Below are 22,751 nucleotides of genomic sequence, written 5' to 3'. Positions count from 1 at the left end.
GGCAGGCGCGAGCGCGAGAAGAACGCGCTGCGGAGCGAGAAGCGAAAAGAGAACAGATTGAGCGCGAGGCACGTGTTTTGCAGTTGCGTCTGAGGGTCGCAGAGGCTGAAAGGGCACGCTCACTGAGAGAGATTTGCGAGCTGGAGTCGTATGCAAGCTCTATTGAGCAAGCGGTTGACGCGGGCTCCAGACTCAGCAGTTCGAAAAATCTGTCTAGTGAGTGCCCCGAACACCATCACAGGCTTCCATTCGAAAAAGGCACTAAACAAGAGGGCAGCAGAGAAATGAGCAAAACACGGACCAGCATAGGTCCTGGCATGAACCTCAGGGACGCTGAGGATAGCTCAGGGAGCAGACAGCAGGCAGCTTCTCATGAAATCGAGGCACGCATGCGCACCTGTGCTAGAAAAAGCACCTTGGATAAAGAGGCAAAAATGCCGTCAGAAAGCCCGACAGGCTGGGCAACGGTGCGCATGGACTGTGACCTCGAAGAGGACAAAACCAGCAAGGAGGCACGCATGCGAACCAGTGCAACAAAAAGCACATCAAATGAAGAGGCATATAGATCTTTAGAAAGCCCGACGAACCGGGCAAAAGTTCGCATTGCCCATGACCTCGAAGAGTGCGAGGCGAGCGAGGAAACGCTCCCCCACTCTTCCGGTGTGCCCCTTGCAATGGTGACAAGTGGCCTCGTCAGGTGCGAGGACCACCCAGATGAATCACCTCAAGAGAAGGTGAGCTTGCCTGTTTGTCTCCCTGAACACCCAACAGGTCAAGGTGCAATGAGCACAAGTACCGAGATATTTGGTAAAAAGAACATAAAAGATTCCAGAAAGCAAACGAGACACATAAGAGAAATGTCGCACGACATTTCAGCACCTACTGATAACGTGCTCAGAAAAAGGGTGCGGAGTAGTATGCTTGGAAATAAGTTCAAGTCATGGTTGGTTTACGCTAGAAAATGCGCTGCGGATATGCCAGGAACTCATCCAAGAGAGTACAACTATGCATCTACTCCACATTTTGCAATGAATAATGAGGAAGCAAATCACTCCTCATTAGCGTCAGCTGAAGTAGAAAGCATTTCCGCGGAGATGCCCGGAACGCGTTCTGCCGATAGGTCAGAACGACTATCTAGCTTGCCCGAACCAGTCCTTAAGGCATTCGAGTCTCAATGCATGCCGCTGCAGGGTGGTGAATTCAGTGTAAATGATAGTCTGGGCGAGCGTTTCGAATCAATTCAACACCTGAGTCAGGTCATTCAGAGGTCCTCGTATGTGCGTTTCCCATGGTGCAACGAATCGGCTCCAGAGGTTTCATCGCGAACGAAGAAGAGACGCGCAGCTCGTCTCACCTGGGACGCAATTACCTAAGAAGCCGATTGAATAGCCGGTTGCCATATCAGGATTTGACCTTGGACAGAAACGTATTTGTTGGACAACTTAGTTATCAACTATAAGTGCTCTATTGACTAGTTTTTTGTGTCATGCTTTCTGCACCTCGTGAACATTGTTAGGGACATAGCTTTGACTATGCGCAGAACATTTGCATAATAATTTTTATGCTGTGTATGCTCAGCGAACTTTCCTGGCTGAACAATGAACGCCCAATGAGTGTTGTGTTTTAAGCATATGGGTGAATTGTGCCGCGCACTAGTCACAGTTTTTCCTCTGGAAAAACTTTTCCCAAAAAGGGGCTCTTGTGATGAGTAGTGCACGACACAATGCGGTGATATTTGTGGTGCGCGACACGGTGCGGTGATGCGCAACGGTGACATTTGTGGTGTGCGACAAGGTGCGGTGCATTTCAAACAAGAAGCAGACGACAAGGAGAGCGCGCGCCGCTCTACCGCGCCGCGCCGAAAACGACGACGCCGAAGACCGTCCGGCGCGTGAACACGCGGCGCAAAAAAAGAAATCAAAAGAAAAAAAAAGCCAATCCAATCGCAAAGGAACACGGAGCCTCGAGCAGCCAATGAGAAATCGACGAATCGACCAGAGCAGCAGAAAAAGGAGCCGCGTTGGCAGTAGGGGAGAGGAGTTCCAGAAGCGACACCAGGACAAGGGCGGCCACCGGATCGGGAGTTGAAGACGGCCGTCGGATTCCGGACCCGAGCCACCAGGACTTCACCCGGCCGGGGCCTCCTGCCAACCCGTTCCTGGGCGCCGCTACTCCATCCATTCGAGAACTGCTGCCCGAGGCCGGCGAGCGTCTGCGCCCGTGGGCAGAACGAGAGCAGTCGGGCTACGGGCCCGAGCTCCACGACCAGCTGCCCGGCCAGGACGCCGCCGCCGTCAACCCCTGCTGCCAAGCCGCCTTCCCGGGCATCGTCACTCTGCCCGATAATCGACTGCTGCTGCCCGAGGCCGGTGAGCGTCTGCGTCCGTGGGCAGAACGTGAGCTGACGGGCTACGAGCCCGAGTGCCACGATCAGCTGCCCGCCCAGAACGCCACCACCGTCGGCCCGTGCTGCAGAGCCGCCCGTCTTCTCCCTCCGCGCCAGAGCTGCCACGCTCTGGTAGCCGGTCCGATACAGCGACCTTTTGGTGAGACCAACAACGCTTCTCTCGTCGTCTCCGCTTCGCCGCATCGAGACTGTAGTGCATACTCACACCCGCAGCCTGCCCGAACTTGCCTCGTATCATTAGCGTTCCAGCTATGTGTTTTCATGTTATCGTTGTGTTTTTGGTTTTTGGTTTTCTTTTCCTTTTAGTTTTATTAAAAGTTTGTGTGTTTCCCAACCAACGGCTATGTCCTCGATTAGGTTCTGGGAGGCTCCGCCTCAGAGAACCGCCAGAAAACATTAACACAAAAAAGAACCTGCTCATCACAAATTGGCGTCCGCGCGACAGGACAATGCCGTTTGTTTGGATTCTCTTGCTAATTCTAACAATTTAAAAACATGGCTAGCACGCGAGAGCTGTTAGCTTTAGCGGAACGCATGGGGCTTGAGGGAGCAGAGCTAAAAGCGTGGTTCGCCGAGCGGCAGGCGCGAGCGCGAGAAGAACGCGCTGCGGAGCGAGAAGCGAAAAGAGAACAGATTGAGCGCGAGGCACGTGTTTTGCAGTTGCGTCTGAGGGTCGCAGAGGCTGAAAGGGCACGCTCACTGAGAGAGATTTGCGAGCTGGAGTCGTATGCAAGCTCTATTGAGCAAGCGGTTGACGCGGGCTCCAGACTCAGCAGTTCGAAAAATCTGTCTAGTGAGTGCCCCGAACACCATCACAGGCTTCCATTCGAAAAAGGCACTAAACAAGAGGGCAGCAGAGAAATGAGCAAAACACGGACCAGCATAGGTCCTGGCATGAACCAAAGGGACGCTGAGGATAGCTCAGGGAGCAGACAGCAGGCAGCTTCTCATGAAATCGAGGCACGCATGCGCACCTGTGCTAGAAAAAGCACCTTGGATAAAGAGGCAAAAATGCCGTCAGAAAGCCCGACAGGCTGGGCAACGGTGCGCATGGACTGTGACCTCGAAGAGGACAAAACCAGCAAGGAGGCACGCATGCGAACCAGTGCAACAAAAAGCACATCAAATGAAGAGGCATATAGATCTTTAGAAAGCCCGACGAACCGGGCAAAAGTTCGCATTGCCCATGACCTCGAAGAGTGCGAGGCGAGCGAGGAAACGCTCCCCCACTCTTCCGGTGTGCCCCTTGCAATGGTGACAAGTGGCCTCGTCAGGTGCGAGGACCACCCAGATGAATCACCTCAAGAGAAGGTGAGCTTGCCTGTTTGTCTCCCTGAACACCCAACAGGTCAAGGTGCAATGAGCACAAGTACCGAGATATTTGGTAAAAAGAACATAAAAGATTCCAGAAAGCAAACGAGACACATAAGAGAAATGTCGCACGACATTTCAGCACCTACTGATAACGTGCTCAGAAAAAGGGTGCGGAGTAGTATGCTTGGAAATAAGTTCAAGTCATGGTTGGTTTACGCTAGAAAATGCGCTGCGGATATGCCAGGAACTCATCCAAGAGAGTACAACTATGCATCTACTCCACATTTTTCAATGAATAATGAGGAAGCAAATCACTCCTCATTAGCGTCAGCTGAAGTAGAAAGCATTTCCGCGGAGATGCCCGGAACGCGTTCTGCCGATAGGTCAGAACGACTATCTAGCTTGCCCGAACCAGTCCTTAAGGCATTCGAGTCTCAATGCATGCCGCTGCAGGGTGGTGAATTCAGTGTAAATGATAGTCTGGGCGAGCGTTTCGAATCAATTCAACACCTGAGTCAGGTCATTCAAAGGTCCTCGTATGTGCGTTTCCCATGGTGCAACGAATCGGCTCCAGAGGTTTCATCGCGAACGAAGAAGAGACGCGCAGCTCGTCTCACCTGGGACGCAATTACCTAAGAAGCCGATTGAATAGCCGGTTGCCATATCAGGATTTGACCTTGGACAGAAACGTATTTGTTGGACAACTTAGTTATCAACTATAAGTGCTCTATTGACTAGTTTTTTGTGTCATGCTTTCTGCACCTCGTGAACATTGTTAGGGACATAGCTTTGACTATGCGCAGAACATTTGCATAATAATTTTTATGCTGTGTATGCTCAGCGAACTTTCCTGGCTGAACAATGAACGCCCAATGAGTGTTGTGTTTTAAGCATATGGGTGAATTGTGCCGCGCACTAGCCACAGTTTTTCCTCTGGAAAAACTTTTCCCAAAAAGGGGCTCTTGTGATGAGTAGTGCGCGACACAATGCGGTGATATTTGTGGTGCGCGACACGGTGCGGTGATGCGCGACGGTGATATTTGTGGTGTGCGACAAGGTGCGGTGCATTTCAAACAAGACGCAGACGACAAGGAGAGCGCGCGCCGCTCTACCGCGCCGCGCCGAAAACGACGACGCCGAAGACCGTCCGGCGCGTGAACACGCGGCGCATGAAAAGAAATCAAAAGAAAAAAAGCCAATCCAATCGCAAAGGAACACGGAGCCTCGAGCAGCCAATGAGAAATCGACGAATCGACCAGAGCAGCAGAAAAAGGAGCCGCGCTGGCAGTAGGGGAGAGGAGTTCCAGAAGCGACACCAGGACAAGGGCGGCCACCGGATCGGGAGTTGAAGACGGCCGTCGGGTTCCGGACCCGAGCCACCAGGACTTCACCCGGCCGGAGCCTCCTGCCAACCCGTTCCTGGGCGCCGCTACTCCATCCATTCGAGAACTGCTGCCCGAGGCCGGCGAGCGTCTGCGCCCGTGGGCAGAACGAGAGCAGTCGGGCTACGGGCCCGAGCCACCAGGACTTCACCCGGCCGGGGCCTCCTGCCAGCCCGTTCCTGGGCGCCGCTACTCCATCCATTCGAGAACTGCTGCCCGAGGCCGGCGAGCGTCTGCGCCCCGTGGGCAGAACGAGAGCAGTCGGGCTACGGGCCCGAGCTCCACGACCAGCTGCCCGGCCAGGACGCCGCCGCCGTCAACCCCTGCTGCCAAGCCGCCTTCCCGGGCATCGTCACTCTGCCCGATAATCGACTGCTGCTGCCCGAGGCCGGTGAGCGTCTGCGTCGGTGGGCAGAACGTGAGCTGACGGGCTACGAGCCCGAGTGCCACGATCAGCTGCCCGACCAGAACGCCACCACCGTCGGCCCGTGCTGCAGAGCCGCCTGTCTTCTCCCTCCGCGCCAGAGCTGCCGCGCTCTGGTAGCCGGTCCGATACAGCGACCTTTTGGTGAGACCAACAACGCTTCTCTCGTCGTCTCCGCTTCGCCGCATCGAGACTGTAGTGCATACTCACAACCGCAGCCTGCCCGAACTTGCCTCGTATCATTAGCGTTCCAGCTACGTGTTTTCATGTTATCGTTGTGTTTTTGGTTTATGATTTTCCTTTCCTTTTAGTTTTATTAAAAGTTTGTGTGTTTCCCAACCAACGGCTTTGTCCTCGATTAGGTTCTGGGAGGCTCCGCCTCAGAGAACCGCCAGAAACATTAACACAAAAAAGAACCTGCTCATCACACCCAGGAAGCGTCGTACACCCTTCTTGTCGGTCGGTGTTGGAAACGTGGCTACAGCGGCAGTTTTCGCGGGATCGGGGCTAACGCCTTCCGCGCTGTCGACGTGTCCCAGAAACATCAGCTCCTGGTAGCTGAAATGACACTTATGGTGGTTAAGGGTGAGGTTAGCCGATCGGATGGCATCGAGAACTTGCCGCAGTCGTTTCAGGGGGTCGTCAAATGTTGCCGAAAAAACAACCACGTCGTCGAGGTAGACGAGGCAGCTTTGCCACTGCAGACCAGCGAGAACGGTGTCCATCATTCGCTGGAAAGTTGCTGGTGCCGAACAGAGACCGAAAGGAAGTACTCTGAATTCGTAAAGGCCATCTGGAGTGACGAAAGCAGTTTTTTCGCGGTCTCGTTCATCTACCTCAATTCGCCAGTAACCGCTCTTGAGATCGAGAGACCAAAAATACTTAGCTCGCCGCAACTGTCTAAAGAGTCATCGATACGTGGTAGTGGGTACACGTCCTTCTTGGTAACATCGTTCAGGCGTCGATAATCAACACAGAAACGAAGCGTTCCGTCTTTTTTCCTGACCAGAACGACCGGGGAAGACCGCGGACTGTGGGAAGGCTGAATGACACCATCATCTAGCATCTCCTTGACTTGGGCTTGAATTGCCTCACGTTCTTTCGGCAAGACACGATAAGGCTGTTGTTTGATGGGGCGTGTGTCGTCGGATGTCGTTATTCGGTGCTTCGTGATTGGCGTTTGGCCCACCTTAGTAGACCGAGCAAAGCATGCGCGGAATTCGTTCAAGAGTTCCTGCAGTGCGTTCTTTTGGTCGTCCATAAGCTCAGAGTTTACATCGATGTCTCTGAGCGAACCGTCGTCTGTGTCCACTTCAGAAACAAAACACTCGACGATCTCCGTGGATGGTTCCGCGTAGGCGACGGCAGTGCCACGAAAAATGTGCCGATGCTCAAAAGTGAAGTTGGTAACGAGGACCGCTGTCTGGCTATCACGAAGTTCCACAAGACTTCGCGCTACACAAATACCTTGGGTCAGCAGCATAGAAATGTTGCCTTCTACAATGGCTTGACCGTTGTGTAGCTCGTCGGACTTGACCGGAACCATAACACTCGCACGCGGCGGTATCGTGATGCTGTCGTCCGAAACGCGAAGTGCGGATCTGTGTCCAACGGCGTCGGTCTGTGCTGATGCCCTTTGTGTCGAAAACGTGATGCAGCGATCGCGGAGGTCAATAATGGCGCCATATTCCCGGAGAAAGTCCATCCCAAGAATTAAATCGCGGGAACACTCGCGTAGAACCAGACAAGTGGCGAGAAAAGCAGCACCGCGAATTTCTACTCTGGCGGTGCATAAGCCAAGCGGAGTGACGACATGGCCACCCGCCGTACGAACTGGTGCCCCATCCCAGGGCAACGTTACCTTTCTTTCAGATCGCTCGCCAGTTTGCCACTAAGAATGGAGTAATCGGCGCCGGTATCTACAAGCGCACTCATCTTTCTGCCGTCGATCAACACAGGTATGTCCAGTGACATCTTGTTCGCGGAGACTGGTTCTGGCGTCATCGTGTTTTCGTTGTTCTGCGGTCGTCGAGACGATACGAGGTCTTCAGCGCGTCGAGTATCAGCGGCCCCGCCTCGGAAGGTCGCTGACGTCAGTTTTCCCGGCGTGGACTTGGTGATCTCTCTTGCGTCTTCCTCGAGGTGGTATCACGAGCAGGGAAATATCGCCGCGGTGAGGGTGAACGTGACTGCCGCTGCGATGTGTCCGGCCTGCGCTGCTGGTCGAGGAATTCTGCGATGTCGGGAGGCCGTTGGCCGAACCTAGGTCGAGGCGAATCGACAGAAAAACCCCGCAGTCCGAGTCGTCGGTAGGGGCACTCCCGATACACATGACCTGCTTCGCCGCAGTGGTAGCACAGCGGTCTTCGATCGGGTGCTCGTCAAACCTCCGATTTCCTCGCGGGTATTCGGCGGTCGTCGAAGTACGGTAGCGGGGTTGTCAGAGTGGCTTGCGCCGCCTGCAACGCGACTGGCGACGCAACATAAGTAGGTTCAAAAGCTTGGGCGGGGCTCAGCAATGTTTCCGCGTAAGTCTTGCGCCGGGACTCGCTTGGCAGAGGTGATGCTTCGCTGCTGGAAAGAGATGCCTGTAGTGCCTGCTGTACTTAGTTGCGTACGACGCTGGCGAGGGAGCTGACTGGAGGTGGCGACGTACCGTGGTGCTTCTGCAGCTCGTCACGCACCACGGAGCGAATCAGCTCGCAAAGCAAGGCGACGTCGCACCCGAGGCCTACCGGCGTATCCGGAGTGCAGGCGGCGTTGACTTGCCGGTTGTACATGTTCGACCGTTGCTGAAGCGTCTTCTCCATCGCGGTGGCTTCGGTGAGGAACTCCGCAACAGTCTTGGGCGTATTCCGAACAAGACCGCCAAAGAGCTGCTCCTTAACGCCTCTCATCAGATGACGCACCTTCTTCTCTTCCGAGATGCTCGGGTCGGCACGCTGAAAGAGACGCGTCATGTCCTCCACGTACATCGTGACGCTCTCGTTGGGCTTTTGAACGCGTGATTGGAGGGCCCGCTCCGCTTTTTCCCGGCGATCAGGGCTGGAGCAAGTCTCCAGTAGCTTGCGCTGGAACTCGGGCCAGGATGACAGGGCACTTTCGTGGTTCAGAAACCACGTGCGAGCACCATCCTGGAGACGGAAGTAGACGCGCCTGAGTTTGGTGTTGTTGTCCCACTCGTTACACGCAGCCACGCGCTCGAACTCCGCCAAACAGTCTTCCACGTCTTTAAATTTGTCGCCATGAAAAGCCGTTGGTACTTGGGGGTTCAGCACCGTTAGGTAAGTCGGTGTCACCCTTTCCGTAGAATTCGTAGTGGTCGCAGTCATCCCTTGTTCCTGGAGGTTTCCAAATTCTGGGGCGAGGCCTCGGATTCGCCTGCTTGTGCGGTGAACTGGAGTCAGCTCCAATTGTGGGGCGAGGTTCTTGCTGCCCAGTGGGGTCTCCTGCATAAGTTGAGCGTACCCAGCACCTCCACCAAATTGTCGCGTATACTCTGCTATAGAAAACACGCTGAATAGGAATCCAGGCAAGCGTAAGCGTCGACGCGCGATGCCGAGACGAACCTCGTTCTCTTCTTTTCTCAGTCCTCTCGCTGTGCCACACCATGTGGCATTATCATCATCATCAGCCTCTATTTATGTCCACTGCAGGATGAAGGCCTCTCCCTGCGATCTCCAATTACCCCTGTCTTGCGCTAGCTGATTCCAACTTGTACCTGCAAATTTCCTAACTTCAACACCTCACCTAGATTTCTGCCGTTCTCTACCCTGCTTCCCCTCTCTTGGTACCCATTCTGTAACTCTAATGGTCCACCGGTTACCTCTCCTACGCATTATATGGCCTGCCCAGCTCCATTTTTTTCTCTTAATGTCCATTAGAATATCGGCTATCCCGGTTTGCTCTCTGATCCACACCGCTCTCCTTCTGTCTCCTAACGTTAGGCCTAACATTTTTCGTTCCATCGCTCTTTGTGCGGTCCTTAACTTGTTCTCGAACTTCTTTGTTAACCTCCAAGTTTCTGCCCCATATGTTAGCACCGGTAGAATTCAATGATTGTACACTTTTCTTTTCAACGACAGTGGTAATCTCCCAATCAGCATTGGGTAATGCCTGCCGTATACACTCCAACGCAATTTTCTTTATTTGTAAATTTACTTCTCATGATGCGGGTCCCCTGTGATTTATTGACCTAGTGAAACATACCCCTTTAAAGACTCTAGAGGCTGACTGGCGATCCTGCATTCTTCTCCCCTTGGCAGGCGATTGAACGTAATCTTTCTCTTCTGCATAATAATCTTCAACCCCACTCTTACAATTTCTCCTTTAAGGTTATCCATGATTTCTTGTAATTCTTCTCCATTGTTGCTGATCAGGACAATGTCATCTGCAAACCGAACGTTGCTGAGATATTCGCCGTTGATCCACACTCCTAAGGCTTCCCAGTCTGAGAGCTTGAATACTTCTTCTAAGCATGCAGTCAATAGCATCGGAGAGATAGTGTCTCCTTGCCCGACCCTCTCTTGATAGGTAATTTATATATAGCATACCCTGTATGTACCATACATTACTAACTCAAGCAGGCTAGGTGACAACTTGTCACTGCCCTGTTTCAAATGGGATGCCAAAAATTATCATCGTCATCATATTCAGTTGGGAAGACTAACTGGTCAGCCGTCAATGTAAGAGGTGATTGGCGTATCACTGAAAGAAAAGCAGGGAAGATATTGATTGAACTGGAGTTATTGCATGTGTAGTTAATGGCACACAATAGTGACAGTGGTTTTAAAAACGAAAGTTATGATTGAAATCGATAACCAAAGTCTAGCTAGCGATAGATGTAGTAAAACCTAAATAAAACAAACAGGCCCGGGGACTATTTGTACCTATCCCGTATCAAAAGCAGATGCAAGTAAACATAATCATCATGATCATGCAACGTATCGCAGAAAGAACAAGAATCAGTAGAGGCAGTTTTTGCGCATCAAGACGTACACGTACTGATGTCCAAAGCAAGAACCGCGGGTGTTCATAGGTGTAGTGGCGTGACCACCGCCTCCAGAGCCGGTGAAGAGGAAGACGCCTTACGAGCATGTAGCGCGAGAAAAGAATAGAACGCGCTAGCGTGCTCGTCCTGAGCGGCCACGGTATCTACTGCTCCCGAGAACCCGCGGCACCACGGCTAGCCGTTCTAAATAAACCGTGGCCATGGCGGCTACTTTTTCGCGCTGCATCCAACAAATTGGTGAACCGGCAGGCGGAGCCCCGTCATGCTATCGTCAATGCACCGAATCTACCAAGGCGAGAGTGACGTAGCCTCAAGTGGTCTGGCAGCTGTCCCATGGTTGTAGGCTGTCTGAGAATTACACATCGGCATGCCTTATATCTGGTTCATCCAGCTGGACTGCCACTTCCGTATCAACAATGTTCCCTGCTCCAGCTGCGTTCCTGGCTCCGGCTGTCACCCTCCCGCCCCGACTTCTATGAAAACTTGCGGGCAGCCATCCGTACCCACTACGCCACTTCGAGCTCTCTGTCACACCATCGTCTCGCCTATTCAACCGTCACGTCATTTAGCGTCTTGTCCCTCATCGTCTACGTCCACCATGGCATTCGTCAGCACGCCGCGGCTCCTGTTTCAAACCTCGTCTCGGTCTGTGAGCCTCCTGCTCCTCTCAAAGGCAGCTGCGCGACGACTCCTTCCAAGGAATTCACTGCTAAGCTACAGTTCATCGCTCTCTTTCCTTGGCCGTTCCCGCAAGCTATCCGTTTTCAGTTCGGGGGCACCTCACACATCGCTGTTTCAGAGGCATTCCCGCGGCTCCACGAGGAACAAAATTCACTGTCGCAGGCACGGTGACGCCAAAAGCACGACATTTGCGATGCCTTCACCGACAACCTTAACCCTGGCGCTATCGGCATTCGCGATTTCGCCGCGAGAAGCAGCTGGTGAGCCTTCTGATGTTCTGGGCTCGCATCTGCCGCGGATGCATGGCCCACCGTAGTTTTGCAGGAGCAGACCTGCCATCTGGATTCGCCAGCTCGAGAATCACTTCTACATCAACAACTTGAATGACCAACACTTGCGCTATTTACACGCAAGTCGCGACCTAGAACACGCTACCGAGCCCGACCTGAGCGGCCGCGGTATCTGTCGCTACCGAGATCCTGCGGCACCATGGCTGGCCGCTCTAAATACGCCCCGGCCACGGCGGCTACCTCTACGCACCGCCTCCCATAATAAGCATAAATTCATAGGCCTCCAACAATTGAATAAGAGACTAACGTTTATTTCAAATCCGAGAACAAGGACAAAGCCCTTGATACCCTAATCACCCAAGACGTGGAACACGCACGTATCAGAAGAAGATGGGCAGGATGCTGAGAGCACGATAGCGTAAATGAATCGTATGGTTGTGAAAGTGGTTTTCTCAATGGGAAATAAAATGAAGCCGTCATTAAACCGGAGCCATTGAAAGCTATTCAAGAAAGGTGTAGGTGTAGTAGAGAGAAGGAAGCCGAGGAGAAGTAGAAAATCTTGCAAGTCTTGAAAGTGCGCAAAAAAGGGGGGCACAGCTGCAATTCCGGAAGGCACAAAGGGTAACTCATTTAGGAATGCTGGGCAACACGTCTTAGGTTTCAGGAGAGAGAGATAAAAAGTAAAATCAAATGCACAGAGGTTCACCAGTACTGAACCGGGTTAGTTTTCCTGCACTGGGGGCAGAGAAAAAGGGGAGTGAAGATAAAGTAAAGAGAAAGGTGACTGTGGTTATCACTGACATAGTAACAATTCTCTGTTCTATATCACAGGCGGTAAACTCAGTGCGGTGGCCTCCAGAAATCGCAGCGGTGTTTTTGTGGGCTTCTGCGATATGCGAAGCCATGGTCCCAAGACCTTGTTCAAGGTGAAGGTATTGTCTCTCACCGATTAAGAGCAGCACAGACGTCATGTCTTTCATATTGTTACGGGGAGATTCTATATACAATGAACATATTTACAAGGCAAAGCGCACAACGCTACAGCAATGGTAACGCGAGCGTGTGCACACCAGATAGCCACACCGTCGTCGTTGTCATCGTCCAAGCACCAACCACAGGATCGCCGCTCGTGATATTACCCGCCGGTGGCAGAAGCACCGTCCTGGTGCAATGAGTGCTCGGGCCAAGAGTGGTTTGGTTTAAGGCGCGAGACATGGGCATTGTCACTCGCGATTGTTGCAGAGACTGACTTTGGATTTAGCGGAGCGCCTCATAGGTCCCATGAGTAACTTTGCGTATGACGTGGTGGCGGCCAGCATAACGGGAGAGGAGTTTTTCAACATAGGCCAACGCGATGTGACGGGAACCACAGCAAGACGAGCGATCCTGGAGGGCAGTTCACCTCCCGGTGTCGGGTATCACAGGAGACATTTTTGATTGACCTGTAAAACCGACAAGCGATCGCGGGCAACCTGTCGCGCAATGTCAGCACGTGCAAGAGCATCACGAGCATAGACAGAAGATGTGTCTGCGTGCGAATGGAGTACGGTGTCCATGGGCAATGGTGGGTCGCAGCCAAACAGTAAATAAAAAGGTGAGTAGCTAGCTGTGTCGTGACGGGAAGAGTTGTAGGCGAAGGTCACTAAAGGCAAGTTGATGTCCTAGTGTCGGTGGTCCTCCGACACGTACATAGCAAGCATATCAGTGAGAATATGGTTGAGGCGTTCAGTAAGGCCGTTTGTCTGTGGATGGTACGCAGTGGTGAACTTGGTGGATGACATCGTGAAGAATGAAATCGGCTACCTCAGTATCACAGCTGGTGGCAAGTGCTCGACAACGTACTGCGTTGCGTAGTCTGTAGCAACTGCAACCCATCTAATGCCAGTGGTTGACATTGGTAAAGGCCCTGGAAGATCGAGTCCCACCCGGAATAAATGGTTCATCAGGGACATCAAAGAGCTGAAGGCTGCCAGCAGGCAGTAGGGCAGGAGCCTTACGTCTCTGGGGGAGCTCACAAGCCAGAACGTACTGTCGCACAGAATGGTAGAGACCAGGCCAAAAGACGCGCCTACGGATCCGATCATACCTGCGTGACACGCCTAGGTGTCCGGCGGTCGGTGCATCGTGAAGCTGGCACAAAACAGCAGAGCGAAGATGCGCTGGAACAACAAGCAAGAGCTCAGCGCCGTCAGGCCGGGTGTTGTAGCGGTGTAAGGTGCCGTTGTGCGATGGGAGACTACGGAAGTCTGGCATAGAGGACGGTCGCCAAAGTCAAAGATATCCTGGTAGGAAACCAGCACGCGGCGAAGGGCAGCGGACCTGGCCGGACCGAGGTCTCCTGATGTCATGCGTGTTAAGTGGTTGCAGGACGAATCTGACTGTGATGACGGCGGTGAAAAATTCGGTGGAGGTGCTGTGTCAGTGCAGAAACCGTGTGGCCGGCCAATGGGGTCAGATGAGCGAGTGATATGCCGCGAGGAAGAACTTGCGTCGAGAAGCCAAAATTGAGGATGGGAAAAGAGGTGCGGTTGTTTGCAACTGTCACCACCGTATTGGGGAGCGTGCCGTTGCATGCCATGGCGACCTCAGGAATAGGGCAGGCAACGTAGTCGCCGTCGGGTAGGGGCGGAAAGGCTGAAAGCTGGACGTATATTGCGGCTTGCGGAGGCAGTCGAAGAAACTCGACGGAGTGTAGGCGGGGTGGACCGGCAGCGATGTAGCCGAAGCACGAAGGAAGTTCTAGCCGGAGAAGTCCCGCGGAGCAGTGGATCAGGGCAGCGTGGGTGGACAGAAAGTCGATTCCAAGGATGAGGTCATGGGGGCACTGTTATAGGACAGCAAAAAGAACCGATGTGTGGTGACCAGAAATGGTGATGCGTGTGGTGCACATTGCAAGCACCTCAGGTGTACTCCAGTCGTCTACTCGGACGGTAGGTGAGCATTGTGGACATTTCTTACGTTCCTTTCTGTAGTGACCAATAACCTCTCGGTACGCGGCTGGAAACTCCTGGACATCGCGGTCAGCGTCCCCGTGGTCCCCAGTTCAGCCCGCCGCGATTTGGGTTGTGTTGGTAATGACAGCGGCGGTGACACACGTTAGACCCTCTTTATTAGCCTAACGGTCGCCATGACTTGCTTTTCCAGGCGCGTTGCCGCTTCCACGTTTGTTCCCCTGGCTTTGATGCAGAGACCCAGAACTCTGATCTTCTCGACCATGGATATCTCCGTGCCGTTTCTCGAGGTTAGGATTCCCCTTTTTGTGTAGTTTCCTTTGTTTCCTTCTACATTCCCTTTGTAACTTTTTCTTTGAAACTTATTTTAAGGTTCTGTACGTTTGGCCTGTTTTAGTATTCTTTAGGGGATACTTTGTGTTTTTGTTAGCATCGAAGCTGCATTATTGTTAAATATTTAGCTTTTAGCACACTGCCATTGACCGCCGGTAACGGCACATGGGTCCCGACAAGCTGTCAATTAATGAAGCATTTTGTTACTGGTCCCCCCATTCTAGTACCGAAATCGAATTGAAGTAAATAATGATTTCTCGAATTTTCAGAAAAAGAATTATCATGGTATATTAAATTGCTTGAATTCACGTAACATTAACGTTTTTCGATGAATATTATTAAATAAGCAAATGGACGGTGTGTTTTCTTAATATGCGAAAGTATTTTATGGCGCCACTCACTGCCAAACAATAGCTAAAGGGAGTGTCTTGTGACAAAGGTTTCCAGATAGCACTAATAAGAGCAAAATTGAGGTACTTCTTGTTCGTATTGTCACAAAAAATGTTTTTGGCGTTAAGGCTATTTTCCGGCTACATTTTCTTTCCGAATATTAACCCTACCACCTTTAAAACGCGTCTCCCCTAGAGCTGCTATATATATATACTGCAGATCATGCTTTTACTGGAGCGTTTTGTTAGGTGCCTCGAGGACAGGCACCCTACGTGCTTACAAGCTACCCAACGAATTATCTTTCGCGCAAAACCGAAAGCAGTGGGAGACCCTGCTGCTCAGTTCAGACCAGCAAGACAAGCTCTGGGCCGTCCAGCTAGCCGAGGCAGCCGCTGAGACCCAGGGGATCTCGCCCGTCTGCTAGGCGGAGGGAGACTGCGTCCGCCCTCGTGAATTGCTGGCACCAATAAAAGTTGAATCTCTCTCGAGCAGCTCCTCACCTCTTAAAACATGCGCCAATGCATTACGACTCCGCGGTAGTGGATCATGGTAACGGTCATTGGACGCGCTAAGCTACACACCAAAGAACATATGCACCCCCGCCCCTCTCTTCCTTTAGCAATTGAGCACAGTATTGTAGTTGCCAGTTTGTCGACATTCCTGTTTCTAAGGTGCAGCCGCAATTTCTTGTATTGCATTTTGTCTTGTAATCTATTGTACTGTTTCGTGTATTGTGTTGCATTGCGTTTTGTGAAAATTTCAATAGTCATATGCTGAATGCAAACCAGTGTTCAAATGCTATAGAGTGATGGTATCTGCGTTATTTTCGATAGTGAGATTTTTTTCGCTTATAACTGACTGCGTTAGCCCCAAACACCGCATTTACCTCGTCACAAAATGGCCTGCGAGCCTTCATTGCAGCACTTCTTGAACGGGTGCGGCGAGCGCGACTAAAGGGAAACAGTGAAACGTGACGTCTTGTGCCCAGCTATGTGCACATATACGGGGTGTTTCACTTAACATGGGCCACACTTATCCCAGCTTACAAATAAACGCACCCTTTTACCCTAACTTGACAGACCCACACTGCTCATTATGTGGGTACATAGCCTCCTTAAACCATATGCTCCGGGACTGCAGGGAAGATCCCCCCCCACCAGATCTGCTGGCCGCTCCCTCGCCTGAAGCTTGGGAAGCGATACTTATGAACCCGAACCTGGAGGTTCTACTTCAGGCCATGAAAAGAGCCGAGGAGGTGGTTGTAAGGCATCACCTGGTAGCCACCCCTCATTAAGCCAAATTAACAAAACAAAGTTGTTTCTTCCTGCTCCACACTTCAAAAATATGCGAATGCTACGCTGCTAGACGGAACCAAAGTAATGTTGTTTGCCTTCGCTTGGAGGTACCTAGATAATTTTGTTTGCTTTCCATCTAATTAGATAATTAGTCTTAATCAATTACTCAACTTTTCAAATAATATATTTACATGAAAAATGTCAATGCGAAAATTGTAGAGCAACATGTGAAACTCCCGATGCAGCTTTCTGTTGCTCAATACGTACTACACAAAAGTCCATTTACGAGAGTGACAGATGCCCTCGAATACACGTAAAGTGCCTCGAGCGGTCCGTCGCGCGGCAATTTCCCGCGTATTCGCGGGCTTCTTTCACACTTGCACACTGCAAGTGTGAAGCACGTCTTGAATAACGTGAAGTTGTATCGGGAGTTTATCATGTTGCTCTAGAATCTCCTCATTGACACTTTAATCTAATTATATTAATTTAGAAGTTGCCTTATAATTAAGACAAATTATCTTGTTACGTGGAATGAAAAACATAAACTGAGCATCTCCAAGCGATGGCAAACAATGTTACCTTGATTTTGTCCAGCTACATAGCATTCAAATATTTTTAAGCTTGGCCCAAGTTATGTGAAACACCCTGTATTTAAATTGCCTGCTCCAGACTCCCGGTTAAAGCCAGAATATAACGTAGGGACAGATGACTTAGGAAATATACCTTGTCAATAACAGAAAAGTATATTCAGCGCATTTTCAGTGACGTATTAAGATGATCTAGAGCAAACGTCCGCTGAAATACCGTCCTTAACTTTCCAAAGTCCGTCCTTCACCAAAGTCCTTCCCCGTTAACTCATGCTGCACACTTGAATAGTAAGAATACCTCCCAGCAAAGAATATTTTCCACTAAAATGCTCATTTTGCTACCACAAGGTTACGAGGGCTTACGCAAAGTTTGTTTCACTCTTCGCTGGAAGCCTTTCTGCTTGTTGAAGCTCCAAAATATAGCATTCACATTTGGTGACCTACATGAGCTTTTGCTCCGACAAAGCCCCAGTGTACTTTATAAAGTACACTGTCGTAGCGTTCCAACAAATAAAGTGGCACTCATGGAACTTTCACAATGTACTTGCAGTGTAAAAGTATCATCTAGCAGAAAAATCACTGAAAGAAATCTAACTGGTGGATTTTTCGGGGTCCTAATGGGTAAAGCTTGGCCCAACGTAGGTGAAACACCCTGCATTTAAACTGCCTGCTCCAGACTAAAGCCAGAATAAAACGTCGGGACAGATGTCTTAGGAAATATACCTTGTCAATAACAGAAAAGTTTATTTAGCGCCTTTTCAGTGGCGTATTAGGATGATCTAGAGCAAACGTCTGGTGAAATACCGTCCTTCACTTTCCCTGCATATCAGTGCAAACAAATAAGTGTAGATTTACTTATTAAATAGTTATATACATGTGACTGAAATCACGTAAGAAACTCATTTTTGACTAATTCGTGGCGGCCTAATATTTTCGCTTTTGGCTGCTGTTGGATTGATCTATTAAACCTGCTTGTGACGACACAATTTTCTGTCATCTTGTTAGGTAAGTTCTTGTTGAATCAGCAGCACTTTACTGCCGCAACAAACAAGTTTACTAGTCTTTATCCCATGTAACATTCGTCGTACTCCATTGCAGTGTACTGGGCCCTCTCTTATTCCAAATTTATATTATGCGTTTACAAGAATATGCTGCCTACAGTACGCATCGAAGACACTTTTTTGTTGAGGCATGAAGTTGAAGATTTATTCATACGCAAGACATAGGTACATAAATCTAATATACAGACGAGGGGCCTCAAATATTAATACTGAAAACGGGACGCTCTTTTACAAACTGCAACATAATTGTGCAACTGTGGGCAGCATAACAGTGGATGGCATAATAGTATATTAGTTTCAAGAAAAGCAAATGATAACAACGATAGAAAACCCAACAAACCATGCTCTAATCAATATAGTGTAAGAGAAATAACAGCGGAAATGACAAAAATAAATTTTTTGAAGGCAGAAGAAAAAACAAGAACGAACAAAGAAAAAAATGTGGCGTAGTGTGAACACTGCAAAAGAAAAACAGGTCATACTTATTAGTAAGGTGACTTGAAAACACACATATTTATTAAGGAAATTATCAGAGGTTAGCAGAAAATGTTTTAGTGAAAAACGCTCAAATGTAGTTAGTATTTTAAGTGAAGCAGGAAAACGATTCCAAAGTGATGCAGTTGTTAACTATGTTACCATAGTTAATGCGAAGGAATCGTAACAAAAAATTATAATTAGAAGCGAACCTAGTATTGTTGGTATTCCTAAAGGAGCCACTTTGAATGCATTGAAAGGTCAGCTGGGAATCAAGCAATTTATAAAACATAATGGCTAAAATAAAGTTGAATGACTTCTTAACAAGGAAAATTTTGTACTGCTCAATCAGGCCGACAGCAACAGAGCGGGATGAACTGTGGGTGATGATACGTATTCCTTGATTTTGTATATGCTTAACTGGAGACAAATAACACAGATATGTATTACCCCAAACGATTAATTCGTAGTTAATGGGAAAATGAATGTACGCAAAGTAGAGTGAAATCAAAGCACAAAGAGAAAAATAGTGCCGTGCCTTCATAAGCGCACTTCAGCTTGACATGGTTGATGTGCAGGTGAAACTTCACATGGCTGTATAGGATAACACCTAAAAATGAAACGGAGTCGCTAATGGGAATAGAATGATTGACTAAGGTCAATGAAGGAGGAATGATTGGTGATTTTTGGTGCGATAGGAAAACTGAAAATTTCGTTTTAGATGGTTTAATGACTACATCGTTGTCATTGTATCATTTTATTAGGGGGTCAAGAGTCTTATTAAGTTTTATTACTAGAGAAGAATACACTAATGAGCTATTGATATAGTTGTATCATCAGCATACAGAACGTAATGATTTAAGTCTGTGACGTCTGGCATATCATTAATGTAAACAGAAAAAAGCGAAGTTCCCAGTATTGAGCCCTGTGGTACCCCTTGGTTAGGTTTTTCAGAACGGGAAAAAGTTTCGCGCGCATAAACAACAAATTCCTTATCAGACAAATAACTTCTTAAAAAGGCTAGGGCAGGGCCACTCATTCCATATGCTTCAAGATTACGAAATAAAATATTGTGATTATTAGTATCAAATGCATCAGTAAGGTCTAAAAACGGAACCGACGAATTCACTGTTGTCAAGACTATTCTTAATTAAATCAGTTAAACAAAGCAGAGCTAAGTTAGTAGAGCTTCCAGACCGAAAACTGAACTGGCAGGATTTATTTATATGGATTTTTTCCAAATACGTGCTTAATCTCATCAAAAATAATTGTTGAATTATTTTGCTTAGGGAAGAAAGAATCGAAATTGGACGATAGTTTGAGATTATTTCTTTATTACCTTTCTTAAAAACTGGAATACCCTTTGCACGTTTTAGCAACGGCGTAAATTCGCCAGATTTAAATATCAGGTTAATTACTACGCTTAAGGGCTCGCATATGGCATCAACGACTAGTTTTAGGTGGCGCACTGCAATACCATCTAATCTTGGACTTGTGTTACAAAAATACGCGCAATAGAAAGCTCTTCATGCGGCGTGACAGGATGAAGGAAAAATGAATGGCTCAGGCGGTCTGTTTTAGGCTGAAAAGTTGTTTGCTCAATTCTCTCAGGTAATGCGAAACGATCAGAAAATGCGTTTGTTATCTGCGCAGGCTGAGAAAGGTAAGATTGTCGCGTATAATTTTAGAGATAAAGTTAGGCGGCTCACTGTTCAAAAAGTCATTCAACAACTGCCATTCCTTTTTAGGATTGTTCTTATTCTGCAAGAACGCTGTTTCATAGTAAAGCCGTTTGGCTTCTCTGAGAGTCCTGTTAAGAACGTTGCAGGATGTTTAGTGCTGATTTATCAAAGAACAGTTAAATGATTGTCCTATTAGTCTTCTTATACAAAATGTCCTTTTTCCGCAAGCTCTCCGTCGGACCATCGGTCATCCAAGGATTATTGAGGCGTGTAAATCGATTTTCACAGTTCGAGAGCAAGTACTGACTGCTTCGTGAATAAATTGCAGAAGAAATTAAGAGCCTCTATAGGGGTCTTCAATAAAATTGAGATCTCACCATTCAGTGGAGCTAATGGTGGAAAGGAATTTATCTGTGCCGAGTACCGTAGTGTAGTAAGAGGTGACAGTGTTAGCCAAACGTGTTTATAAGATTGCAAAAATCGGAAAGTAATCAGTGAGGTTCGTGTTAACAAGGCCCACCAAAATGGGTACGTCGAGGTTTGTGAAAATGATCAATTAGTGAATGAGAACCCTCACCAACGCGTCTTGTAGGTGATGTGATGAGGGATTCAAGGCCGGAGCCACTGAATCAGTCAGTGTACGCTGTACACAAGCTACAATTAACATCCAGCAGCTTGATGTTTACATCTCCCACAATCATTACAGTCTTATTTTCCGACAGCAGTTTGTTAAGTGAGTTATCAAGAGCATAGATGCAATCCGAAACGTTAGAACCTGGGGACCTATAAACACAACCGAGAACAAACCTTTTAGTGTTGCGTGCCTCGAGGGGCTCGTTAGTTTCCGCCCATACGGTTTCGCCGCAATCGACATGAAAGTTTAAATCATTTTCGCGAGTGTAACTGATGCGGGGAGAAACAAAGACGGCAGCCCACCCGCCGTGGTTGCTCAGTGGCTATAGTGTTGGGCTGCTGAGCACGAGGTCACGGGATCGGATCCCGGCCACGGCGGCCGCGTTTCGATGGGGGCGAAATGCGAAAACACCCGCGTACTTCGATTTAGGTGCACGGTAAAGAAACGCAGGTGGTCTAAATTTCTGAAGTCCCGCCCTACGGCGTACCACATAATAAAATCGTGGTTTTGGCATGTCAAACCCCATAACTAAAAAAAAAAGACGGCAGCCCCACCATGCCTACAGTTTAAACGGTGACAGTATACAGGCCGTCGATGAAATTGCAGCACGTGCTCAGTCTACACAAGCTCGCCCGTCACGTCCAGAAATCAGCACAGGAACATTTGATATATGCAGGGCAAGACGACCTCATCAACGGTATGGCTCCTGAAAGTACAAGTGCTGAGTATAGGCGTTACACAACTGCCTCAACTACCATTGCCAAATGGTCCGAGATGTTGCTGAAGCTTCCTTATATGTCCTTCGAGGTAGACCGTAGCTGTATTCAACGCAGCCGTAGCTGTGACCGTCGATGAATTGGCAGCATGTGCTCAGTCCACACAAGCTCGCCCGTCGCGTCCAGAAATCAGCACAGGAACATTCGATAAATGCAGAGCCAAGACGACCTCAGCAACGGTATGGCTCCTGAAAGTACAAGTGCTGAGTATAGGCGTTACACAACTGCGTCAACTACCATTACCAAATGGTCCGAGATGTTGCTGAAGCTTCCTTATATGCCCTTCGAGGTAGATCGCAGCTGTTTTCAACACCGCCGTAGCTGTGACCGTCGATGAAATTGCAGCACGTGCTCAGTCCACACAAGCTCGCCCGTCACGTCCAGAAATCAGCACAGGAACATTTGATATATGCAGGGCAAGACGACCTCATCAACGGTATGGCTCCTGAAAGTACAAGTGCTGAGTATAGGCGTTACACAACTGCCTCAACTACCATTGCCAAATGGTCCGAGATGTTGCTGAAGCTTCCTTATATGTCCTTCGAGGTAGACCGTAGCTGTATTCAACGCAGCCGTAGCTGTGACCGTCGATGAATTGGCAGCATGTGCTCAGTCCACACAAGCTCGCCCGTCGCGTCCAGAAATCAGCACAGGAACATTCGATAAATGCAGAGCCAAGACGACCTCAGCAACGGTATGGCTCCTGAAAGTACAAGTGCTGAGTATAGGCGTTACACAACTGCGTCAACTACCATTACCAAATGGTCCGAGATGTTGCTGAAGCTTCCTTATATGTTCTTCGAGGTAGACCGTAGCTGTATTCAACGCAGCCGTAGCTGTGACCGTCGATGAATTGGCAGCATGTGCTCAGTCCACACAAGCTCGGCCGTAGGGTTCAGAAATCAGCACAGGAACATTTGATATATGCAGGGGAAGACGACCTCATCAACGGTATGGCTCCTGAAATGCAACTGCTGAGTTTAGGCGTTGCACGACTGCCTCAACTGCCACTGCCAAATGGTCCGAGATGCTGCTGAAGCTTCCTTATATGCCCTTCGA

This window comes from Dermacentor silvarum, chromosome 7 (assembly GCF_013339745.2).
Source record: "Dermacentor silvarum isolate Dsil-2018 chromosome 7, BIME_Dsil_1.4, whole genome shotgun sequence".
Classification (NCBI taxonomy): domain Eukaryota; kingdom Metazoa; phylum Arthropoda; class Arachnida; order Ixodida; family Ixodidae; genus Dermacentor; species Dermacentor silvarum.
This window is presented reverse-complemented; position numbering follows the sequence as displayed.